Raw genomic sequence first — 12,078 nt, 5'->3', positions numbered from 1 at the left:
TACAAAGTCCCCGGGACTAACTGAACACTGAAATCTTATGCAGATGCAGATACTTCTTAAAAGCATTTTAAAGTCTCAAGCAACAGTGTCCCAAGGGAACAGAGCATCAGGATTGCTCTTCTGGCTGCTGAGCTGAGTTACAGCTTTACTGACCTCAGCAACACTCCCTTCCATCCTCTCAAGTGTTACTATCCTTCCACATCTGCTCATGGAAGTCCTTGTGTAATTGCTTTCTATCCTAATCATGTCAAGGGATTCTGCTTTTTCTTCTCCTTAAATAAAAAATATTTTGTATTTCAACCAACTGTTGTCCACTTTGAATAACAACATAAAGAAGTGCAATGAAATTTTAAAATTATGCTATTAGCAAATATAAAGTTACAGGAGGGCCAATAAGTACACGATTAAGGTGCTAAAGTTTAAAGTTCTGGGGGTTGGGAGATATATCAGCTGTATGTTCAGATATTCCTTGGATTGCAATTTCCAACACTTTGCAGTTAGGAAACTCAGCCACACTTTTCTCGTGGACATGCCTCAGGGGCAGCAATAACTGGAACAATTCATCCCTGAAAGGAGATAAGTCAGAGGGATATTTAGTGTGGTATTCATTATTTTCAAGAAGAGGTAATTAGTCTTTTTCCCCTCCTCTGCATTTGCTCTTATTTCGTAGAACATAATAAACAAGAGGCCATTTTCAATCAAAAAATTTTACAAAGGTATAAAGGAGCAGCATTAGAGGCTTCATTATTGCACAGCCCTGAAAGAAAAAGGTGATTTCAAAAGGCATAAAATGACAGAAAGATAAAACGTTATTGACTTGCTTCTTCAGAAAGCAAACTGAGCCCTGTTTCAGTGAATTAAATGATTGTGGACACAAGAATGTGTCCTGTGTTCTTTCTTGGCCTCAACCTGATGTGGGGCTCTTGTGGGAGCAGGACTCAGACAATGGAGTGAAATGCTGAACTGGGATTTAGGTGTGCACTGCTTTCACTTATCTGGAGTTCAATTGTGCTTTCAATTAACTGGCATTTCTAAAGCTTTGCTGTTTACTCGGGGTCAATGGCAGGAAACTGGGAAAGTCACTAGAAATCTATTTATCCCATCAGCCCATGTGGCCTCTCGCAAGCTGCTTAAACTAAGCTCTATGTTTGCAGAAGAGCTATTAATTTTCAATTTAAAGCTTATCTGTAGCAGGCTGCTGAAGACAATGACACTTTGTAATGACCAATAGTGTCTAAAAATATTTCAACCCAAACTTAATGCATTTGGAGATAAACATTTCAGGCAGAGAGCAATCAGTTAACTTTATGGCACAGTCATGCAATAACCCCTAAGCAGTGTCCTAAAGGATCTCAAAAGTATGAAAAATGTATTTCTGACATATTATGTGCATAACTGCTTTTATGGGGGCCCTCCAGTGCAGGCATTGTAAACCACTGAACAGCTACAAATAATTTACAGTCAATAAAGGTGGGTGTTGACCTGAACTGCAGCACAAACTTACAATGTGTCCAAGTTTGCTGGTCAAAGTACTGAAAGAGTGGTTAAAAAAAAAAAAAAAAGTAAAAAACATTCAATACAACTGGTTTCTCAAGTATCATAGAAGGAAACCTATATTTTTCAGTTATATGAGCTGGCTTTGAAGCAAAGAACATGTTTTTACCTCTTTTTTTTTTCTTCTTTAGATGTGTCCTTGGGTTTGAGCAAAAACAGTCCATGTGTCAGTGAGTTACTACAATGCCCTCGTTTTTTTATATTAATGTAGTTAATGGTGCCTAGCAGTGTAAAAAGAATAAAAAAATGGTACACATTTACAAATTGTTCTTTCCTGCACGGCATCCAGACCATCTTCACACATTTCAGCCAGGGCCACTTCACGTCTCAAGCACAGCTCTCCTCGAGGCCACTTTCCATAGTAACCATCCTGAGTGTCAGGGAAAATCACCCAGGAGAGTCCTACACTCTGTGAGGGAAGGAAACCCTTCTGTTGTTGTTACCATGAGCTGATATATGGCCAGAATGAACAGCAACACTAATAAAAGATTTAACAGCCTAGATTTAACTTGGCTTGCTATAGGGTGCAATGGAGCTTTTGACTTGATTAAATATTCCACTTCAGTGTGGGAGGCAGGTTTAGCATTTTTTAATTCTTCCCCAGAGCACCATGCCAGGTTTTCACATAATTAAGTGGGTACATCCAGACTGTTTACAACTGGGATCCCTGATGGGATACTCTCTGAAAACTTTATGTTCTTTTCAAAACTACATATAGGCTGTCAAGTTCCTTCATTATTTCCCTTGTAGTGGCTGTTTCAGAAAGAGTTTTAAGCAATTTATGATTAAGGAAGCCAAATAGATGCTCCCTCCACTTTTAATTTTTGTTTCTAATTTCTTATTTTATTCTTTGCTATGGGTTTATGGGTCTTAATTACAGAAGTAATTGAGAAAAAGCTGAAACAGAACTAGCTTAATTTGAGGCATAGAAATGAGCCCATTTTCAATATATTAATCTGTGGAATAATTAAAAAGGAGAAACCTTTAATTCATGTTAAAAAAAAAAGTGACTGATAGCTGCAACAAGAGAGTTATGTTTAATACATTAAACTGACACTAAACCTGAATCACTGTCATCAAAATACCTGTGACTGCAAGGGAATAATCAAATAGCACATGAAACAGTTCTCTCTTTTTTTTCCCCCCTCACAAATTCAATAAGATGGAACAGTTCTTTATTTACAGGTCTTCATGCTTTAGCAGTCTGCTACCCCCTGTCACATCTTGTTAGGATACAGTAAAAAAATCAAATGGGAAAGAGGTTTCAAATAAATTCTTCATTAAGAAAAGCACAACAGCAGACAAGGGAGGAAGTTTGTGTACAGAGCAAGTCCTGCATTTAGGAAAAAACACATTCCTGCCTCATTGTCTTTGTTCAGTGACACAGATGATCCCAGCAGCCAACATTAAGTGAATTTGTTTGCTCCTACACATCTCTTCATTATCATCCATGAGAAAACACTGGAACCATGGAATGAATTGCACTTCAAGCTGCAGGTGATGAATTCATGGTCAAAGAAAGGAAAACAGAAGAATATAACAAACACTTCCAATAAGCGGGAACAAAACATCCATGAAAGAATCCTAACACTGAGCCTTCTCTCTTCTTTTGTTTCAAACAAATGGTTACACACTTTCAATGCTACTTCCAAAGACCTTTAGCAATTCCAGAGGTATTTCCATGTGCTGATCTCAGCCAGAATATCATGCAGGTGACAAAATGAGCTGCTCTTCCAACATCCCATCTATAGTGCAGACATTTGCTTATTAAATATTTTGGACATAAAAAGTAGAATTCTACTAATTATAAAAATATCATACAATTAATTGCTATTCTGCTACTTAATCTAAGTGTTTTCTTGTCCTGAATGAATATAATACAATGTATTACACTCCATGGTTTTTTTAAACTTCTATACTAATCTTTGTTAATCCACCCAACTTCAACTTAAATTGGTGATAAAAGCCTCTACTTTGAAGAAAACTTCAAATAGTACAGCAATTAGCATGTAAAATAAGATTATTTCAGTGATTCAGCCTCTAGTTCCTGTACTATTCAACACTTATAACCAGAACACATGAGCCCATTGATCCACACACATCAAAGCTGCTGATTCCAGGTGGATGTAAATGCTCCATATGCAGGAATGAGATCACTGGGTTATCAATGCAAATTCCTGGCACAAACCTGAGTCCTTTGAACCCACCATGACTTCACTAAACACAACTGCAGCACTACCCTATGGCCAGCTAAAGCATGTGACTGTGCCCACCCACAGTTAAAATCCTGCACTGGAACTGCAGGGCAAAAAACCCCAAAAAGCCACCAGCCCCGGTCTGTAACCACTGGAAAAAGGAAGAGCAGGAATACTGTCCATCCCCAGGGCCACACTCAATTACAAGGGCAGAGACACAGGCACACACCAAGACACACAAAATCAGTGTGTTCTGAAGAGGTGCATTCCCCTCAAATCCCTTCCATTTCTAATTTGGTGTGCTATAAATTGAGGTTGTGGCCTTCACTTATTTTTCCTCTGTCCTCTGGAGATTTCACCAGCCACCAGTACAATATTTGCAAAAAGCCATCTGCAGCATCAGACAAGTCTCCCTGAGATGCTTCTCCCTCTTGTGTAACTATATTTACTATCACAGTAAATGAAATACAAATCTGCACAGTAGAGGTTTTTGTGTTGCAGTTTGTGGGTAATTTCTTTGGGGTCAATAATCAATAAAAGCTTAAATGAAAATGATGAACTATATTCTGGCTGCATTTATATCTCTAAGTAATGGCATAACAGCAATTTCATTCATATTAGTATAAAATTCAGAAAATATTCCCCCTTTCTCCACATCCCAGTATTGTTGAATGCCAGGCTGCTCCTAAACACTGCTCACAGCAAAGCACAGAGTGCAGACCTGAAGGGAAAAATTATTCTGGCAACTGGGGACAAGCCCCCAACATCTGAACCCTGTCTGAACTGCTGGGTGACCTTCTGTCATGGGGAAAATGGGCTCGAGCCTGAGAGCAAAATAGCTCACAGTTCCTGGAATTGAGCACATTAAACCACTTCCAATATCCAAGATGCATTTTATTAGTACATAAAACAGAATGACATCCATTGTTGGCAGGGAAAACAAATCTACTAATTAAAAAAGGTTTAAAGGTTTAGTAACAACCACTTCAGCACACACCAGGCCCTGGATGAGGGGCCCATCCCTCCAGTGCCATTCAGCTTCAGCAGCTTTCTCAGGCTTCCTGACACAGCCTCCTCTGGAGCTCAGGGAAAGCTCTTCCCACTGTCTCTGAGGCCTGATTGTGCCTTATTCATGATAATTATGAATTTCATAAGAAGTCTCTGCTCTGATCTGAAGGTGGGAGGGAATAAATGCTGGCTAGTTTGCTTGGCTAACATTGCAGATCAGGATCTCTCCACAGTCAACGGAGAGAGAGGAACACACTGAGTTAAATTCTAGAAGAACAGTTCTGACTGTGGAATTAAACTTAGTGAGATCAGCAGAAGAACAGAAGCTAATCTACATGTATTTCCCATTCACCAGTAATAGCTCCTTTGCAAACTTCATTTTAAAAGGTTAACTGGCTGACAAAGCACTGATTCATATTTTTCATTCCACAGTCGTAGCAACTTTAAGAAACTAAACAACTACTATGTAGTAAACACACAGAAACAATAAACATGACCAAAATAACCACCCCCTTTTCCTCACTGTGATTCACACATGCATAACTGGGGGAATAACATGGAGACACCTCACTGGTAATTGAGCTTTTAGAGGCTTTTGGAGTTGGTGACAGATTAATAGGTTGGTATCATAAATTTTGACATCCTTGCAATTTTTGTATTCCTGGATTTATACACAAAGTAAACACTGTAAACACTTCAGTGCCTCAGCTGGAGCATTCCATGTGTTAGACCATTGGGAATTTTATGAAATAACACCGTGTAGGTATTTCCATGCCACAGAGCAAGTCAGTGCAAAACAAGAGAACTGAGTCCAGGCACCACAATATTCCAACAGATAATTTTCCAAAATAATTACCTGAAGGAAACTCCAATAACATTAAAAATCAGCTCTGTTGAAGATAGCAGTATAAAAGCTCCATTGCAACTAGCATAAAGCAAAAGATTTTAAAATAGTTTTTTTTCCTGGTTATTAAGTTCCATGCTGTGTAAAGCAATTATCACATCTCTCAATTTCCCAATCCTTGTGTTATTTTATTAAAACTAATGAATGCTTTTAGCATACCACAGACTAAATAAATTTACATAGGACTATAACAGTCAGCCCACACTCATCCCTGCAGACTTAAATGCTAACTGTAAAAGAAGTAACATTTATACAGTCAATAAATATGCTGAATCCTGAACTCCTTGTATGATCTGGTAAATCCTTTAATACAGTAAATGCCTAAAGTTGAATTGGAGGAGGCTGGAAAAAAAACCCCTAATTCCAGAGAGAGAGAGATAGACAATGCCAAGGTCACTCATGGACATCCTAACACTTTACACATGAGCCAGCCCCAAGAAACCAGGCCTCCACTTCAATAAAACACTTGGATTGTCAGTGCTTCAGGCCGTTTATTTCCCTAAGCACTGCACAGCTCAGACCCATCGGGCTGTAATGAGCTATTCATCTAATCTTTGATGATGGAGAAGGAAAAAAGAGAGAGCAATGAAAACTACAAAGTTCCTGGGGTGTTCTGTACTGTTCACAATCCAAGTCAGAGCCCAGGTGAGCTCAGCCCAACATTTGTAACCCTGTCACAACAGAAAGAAGTTATACATCCTGTCCCAAAAAATCACAAATATTTTGTTAAATTTCTCATTCAACTTCTGTGTCATTCTCTCCATATTTGAACCCTGCAACTTCCCCTTCTGGACAACTTCTGTTCCTCTTCCTCCTTGCTATATTATGTTTAAAATCTAGATCTTTTCACTGCAAGCAGGAAAACAGGAAGAAAGCTTCTTACTCTTATGACCAGCCTTATTTCTGCAGGCTAAGGAATTTAATTTAGAACTTACTGCTTTGACATCCAAATTCACACAAGTTAAAAATCTGGCTTAGCAATGAAGGAGAAAAATGACAAACATCAGTTTAGAAATAACTATTATAAGGATGAATTTGCTACTACACTGAATGATTTGTGTGATAAGCATAAAAGTTTCATGCAGAAAAGATTAGCTTCATATGCTGCCCTGTAGGATTCTGTCCATCTTGCATTAGAACCAGACATAATTAAAAGTATCTGCTTAAATTTTTGGCCTCATTTTCCTCTAATGTGCCATCTGAGCCTTAACAAGAATTAATATCAAGGAGCTGAATGAACTGGGTAAATGCTAATTTAGATTTATCTAGGAACTGAATCATCAACTAAGACTTATCCAAGTGAGGAAAGGACAAAATAAAGAAAAAAGGAAAGGAATGTTTGTAAAGGAGTGGAGGGGAAACAACTCTGGCTAAAATTCACCTTTTAATTTTCATACTAAACCAGAAGTTAGGGGTTTGTTGCTCTTTTTCATGATAGCAACATAAATAGGGAGCAAATGAGTGGCTTGGAACCTCTATGGGGCCAATCTCCAAGATCATTGTAAGGATTCTGTGGTAACAAGGATGAAGTACATTTACATATAAATTCATGGACTATATTTGACTTTTATTTACTATCCAACCATGTAAGAGCAAAATCGAGTATCAGACAATAAAGCAAATCAAGTCAATGTTCATAAGAATATCTGCAACTTTCAACATTGTGTTTAGGACCCATGACTGAAAATTAAAAATATCACAATCATTTTAACTGCACGTTGAGATATTAAAGATATTTCTTAAAATCTCCAAGAGCTTTCCTTTTCCTTTTTTAAAAAAGATAAAATATTTAAGACTTAGAACAATTTCTCCACTGTCAGTTATAAATATACTTAAAGTTGGTAGAAAAAGACATATAAACCAGAGTTTTATCATAAAAGTTCTGATTCTACAGACACCTAAATAAAAATCCTCAGCTTCATAACCATTATTTTAGAGAACTACTCAATATGGAGCGATTAATCACTTGAAACAAATATTATGATGATCTGATCTCAAAGACAGACACCTATCCTGTTCAGTACTTCATTTCATTACCTAGAGAAAACTCATCGCAGGCAAATTAAACAAGCACTTGAAGATCTGAAGAATCAGGAATGAAACCTTGAACCCAGGTGGCCTTAAAATTGTGCAGCTGAGAAGCACAGAATTGATTCTGTATCCTCCAAGTACAAGCCTCCTGTGCCTAAAACCAGATAATTCTATAAAACAATATTGTATTTATCTAAAATTAAGATTAAAGCTAACCACTGGCTACAGCTCTAACAATGGGACCTTGCTATCTAATTTTAAACAAACAGCTTTGGGAGCTGGAGCAAAACAACCCTCAGAATTGCCACGTAGAATTGCTTATCTGGAGGGTTTGAATAATTGAAGAGCAGTGTGAAAGCCGAAAAGATCCTGCTTTTTACTAAGTAACTGCAGCAAGGTTTCTTTTTCCAATATCTTACAAGATTTATGAAATCTTCAAAATGGGATATTCCCTTGTTTAAAGTCATTTTACAAACTCTTTTTCAAGGTATTACAAAATGTGTTTTTATAGCTTGCAAGAGCTTCCCACTATGCTCTGCCTCTTCAAGCACTGCTCCTTCCTGAAAGAAAAACAGGGGAAGAGGTCTTTTATCCTCTCAGCTTTTTTCCTCATATCAACCCAAAAAGAGTTGGTTTTCAATTGAACAAATAGATATTTTTAATATTTTTGAGTAGATTTTTTTTTTAAAAAAAATTTTAGTTTGAAAACTATGCCTGAAAAAGGAAATTTGCGTATAAACCACATTATTATGAGAATAAAATCATAGCCATGATGCCTTTATGATAGGTGGGGATTGATGTTTCCTGATAAATCTCCCTTGGATGAACACTATGCAGGCACAAAAAGAGACTTTACTGGAAATCATTGGATCCATCTTGTTTCCTTTGGAGTTAACTGAAGTTCTGCTATTCTTTTTAATAATAACACGGCCAGTTCCCCATTTGTCCTATATACACTTATGTGGCACTCTATGTGTAAGTACAAATACTTAAAAAAAAACCCAAACAAACCCCAGAAATTATGTTAACTTCCATCATAAATCAGTTTGTCTTCATTGTAGTGTAATGAATTTTATTTTATGTATTTTATTTTTATTTAACATGTATTTTATTTTTACTTAACATTGGAACAGATTAAAGAGGGGAAAAAAAAGGATCAGATTGACTTTCCATCTTTTACACGCTTCTCTTTTTGCTTGGAGACAAAAGTTAGAATTCCTAAAGTGCAGTTAGGCTCTTCCAATCCCCAGTTTTCTAATAATAACATTCAGTTTTCAATAAAGCAAAAAAAAAAAATCACTTTATAAGTATATAGCAAATTCATTTTCATAGCTTAGCAAGGTCTTTGTTATTTCAAGCAAAATAAATTCTTGGACCTGAATGACTTCCTGTGGATAGGTGTGTCCTTTTCTTAGGAAGTGGCAGGGAGCAGCCAGCCCTTGCTGCTCCCTTGGGAACAGAGATCCAAGGATTATAACACAGCCCCACTGCACCTGAGCAAGGTGAGCAGGGCAGGCCCAGGTAGGAGCCAGGGTCAACCAGGAGTCCAGATCAACAAACAACTCTCTGGTGTAAATCCAACCAGGAACACGAGTCGGGATCAGGACTAAGGACAGAAACCAGTCAGGCACAGCCCAGTCAGGAATGTCCAAGGCAGATCCAAGGAAGCAAGTCTGGAGTTTGGGATGAAGGACACCTGCAGCCAGGTACAGGTACGTACATTCCCACAGCACAGCTCAGGAAAGGACTCAAACCCTCCAGGCTGAGCTGAAAAAGAGCTCTGGGGCCCACGGAGGTGTGAGAGAACGTCCCAGGTGAGCCTGGTCAGGGCCACTAAAGTGTATTAGTGCCCTCAGGCCCTGACAGAGAGAGATGTGTTTTCATTTTTCAAGCAGCAGCTGAAGCAGATAATAGTTTTCCCTGGGGGAAAGAGAAAAGGAGCAGTAGAAGATTTCAAAAGGAATGTCTTACTTTACAAAGCCTTATAACCTACACCACAGAGGGTTTTGTCGATGAACAATACAGGGAGTTGTTTTCATGGCCTGTGGGTTATGCAAGAGAACTCTGTTATTGCAGGAATCCCACCCAAGGCCAATCTGAGAGGTTGTCAAAATGAAAAGAATGGAAGTGATTTCTATGTAGGTTTTTTAAAAGGAATTGATCCTGAGAAATGCTGACCATTTCCTGGGAGGCTGTAAGCCTTCAACTTCCATCACCGCTCTCCCTGTATTAATATCTCAATCTCAAGCTTCTTGAAATCTCCAGGAATCTCTGAATGATACAGAAACTGAACTGATCCATAAGGCTTTCTACTAATATTTTTGTAAATGCCTTAATGCTCTGATTTAGCTCATTTACATGGAGTTACAAGAGTGTCTTGAGGCACTAAAGACATTGATGTGTCTTCCTGTGGCTGTGGATGTGCATAAGGATATCCAGGTTTTCTGGCTCATGTGTCCTAATGCTTTCAGAAGCTGATGTGCACTAACCACAACTGTTACAAACACTAACTAGGCTCATGGAGACTTCTAGCACAATTTTTAGGCTTATGTTAACCAAATCTGTATCATGAGTTGTAAAGAAGTTTATTAGGGTGGATTACAGTGGATTAAAGATCATTATTATAATTATGGAAGGAAAAGGTCAATTTCTAGCTACCCTTTATTGAAAAATACCAAGTCTGACAATCTCTTGTTAAGAAGCATTGCTAAAAGATGTTTTATTTTGGTTTTCTAATGGAAAAAGTTGTACTTGGCTAATGGATCCCTAGTTAAAACTACAACGTTTCTATCTATAAGCAGTGCATATACAAATATCATCATGGTTTTTGGTGACAGTTCTTATGTCTTCCTCTGTTACTGAAGACACTGGGAATCTGACATAGACAGAAACTCTCCTTTACAGTTTTCCTGAAGAGGTGAAGCAGGAGGACTAATCAGCCAACTTTGAAGGCTTTCACTTTGGCTGAAAATGAAGTTATAAAGTGGTTAATGGAATTTCTGGAACTTAATTCATTGCCCGTGTGATTCAAATGTTTTGGTTTTTTTTTTTTTTAAATTCTTTTTCATATACTGTAATGTTTCTCAGTCATGTTTTCTCTCTCTTATCATTAAGATAATGTTATCTTACCTTATGAACCTCAGTTCCCCAGGGCTATCTGCTCACATAGCTTTTTCCCCCCCTTGTCTTCCTTGGGAAGCTCTAACACATTGTTCTAAAATTTGTAATTAGGTAGTGCTCTGTTTTTGTCTTTTCACTGATAGAAAGGGCCCAATACCCTCCTCAATTCTTACTTCAAATGGTGAGAATCCTGAATTCCCTGTGCTTCTGAAGGACAACTGGTGCTCAATTCCGTTCTCACTGACATCAATCTGACCTATGTGTTTTGCTTGGTTTAATGGGTACATAACAACAGCAATAACAGAGCACAGGAGATGTCAAAAGGAGGCAAACACACCTTTGTAAGGCTGAACTGGGAGCACAATGTGGATGTTTAGCTTCATTCATGAATAGTCCTGACACACTTTGAAGGACTTTGGGCTCATGAGAAGTTTTTTGCTACGGGTGTACATTGCTTTCAGGACTGTGACCTCAAATTACACAACCAAATTTATGTGGTTTCCTGCAGTTGTTTCAGAGCAAACAGCTCTCAGCAGGGCTGGCCTGGGCTCACTGGGGCTGTGCAGTGGCTCCTGTACTCCAGTGCCGGACACTGGGACAGCCGGCAGGATTCCGGGAGCCAGGACCTCCAAAGGCCATGGGGGTGTTGTTCACAAAACTTAGTTCATTACTCAGAGTGCAGCAAGCCAATAAGTTACACGAGAGAGACATTGGTTATTTATTTCAGACTTACAGAAGCCTGGGTGCTCGGTGGTATTCCACAAATCCAACACACCCACCAGACTTTTCACACCAGTATACGCAGAAATTCAGAGTTAGTAACTTTCCAAGTACAGCCCCTCTGATTAGGATTGGTTAGTAATTTACACACAAGTTAAGTAACCCAAGTTAAATTCTACACATGCTCAGGGGAAGGGTGATGTGATTTAGTGGTTCAGGGGTTGAAGCGGCAGTGCCGGGTCGAGGGTTGGACTGGATGATCTTAAAGGTCTCTTCCAACCTTGATGATTCACAGAATCATAGAATCATTTAGGCTGGAAAAGAACTCTGGGATCATCGAGTCCAACCTGTGAGTGATCACCACCTTGTCAACTAAACCATGGCACTGAGTGCTTCATCCAGTCTTTCCTTAAACACCTCCAGGAGCAGTGACTCCACCACCTGCCTGGGCAGCGTAATGCCCAGTCATCCCTTGCGTGAGGAAACTCCTCCTAATGTCCAAGCTGAACCTCCCCCCGTTCTCTGTGTTCTCTGTGATTAGACTAT

The sequence above is a fragment of the Chiroxiphia lanceolata genome, chromosome 13 (genome assembly GCF_009829145.1).
Source record: "Chiroxiphia lanceolata isolate bChiLan1 chromosome 13, bChiLan1.pri, whole genome shotgun sequence".
Lineage (NCBI taxonomy): Eukaryota > Metazoa > Chordata > Aves > Passeriformes > Pipridae > Chiroxiphia > Chiroxiphia lanceolata.
Note: the sequence above shows the minus strand (reverse complement) of the source record.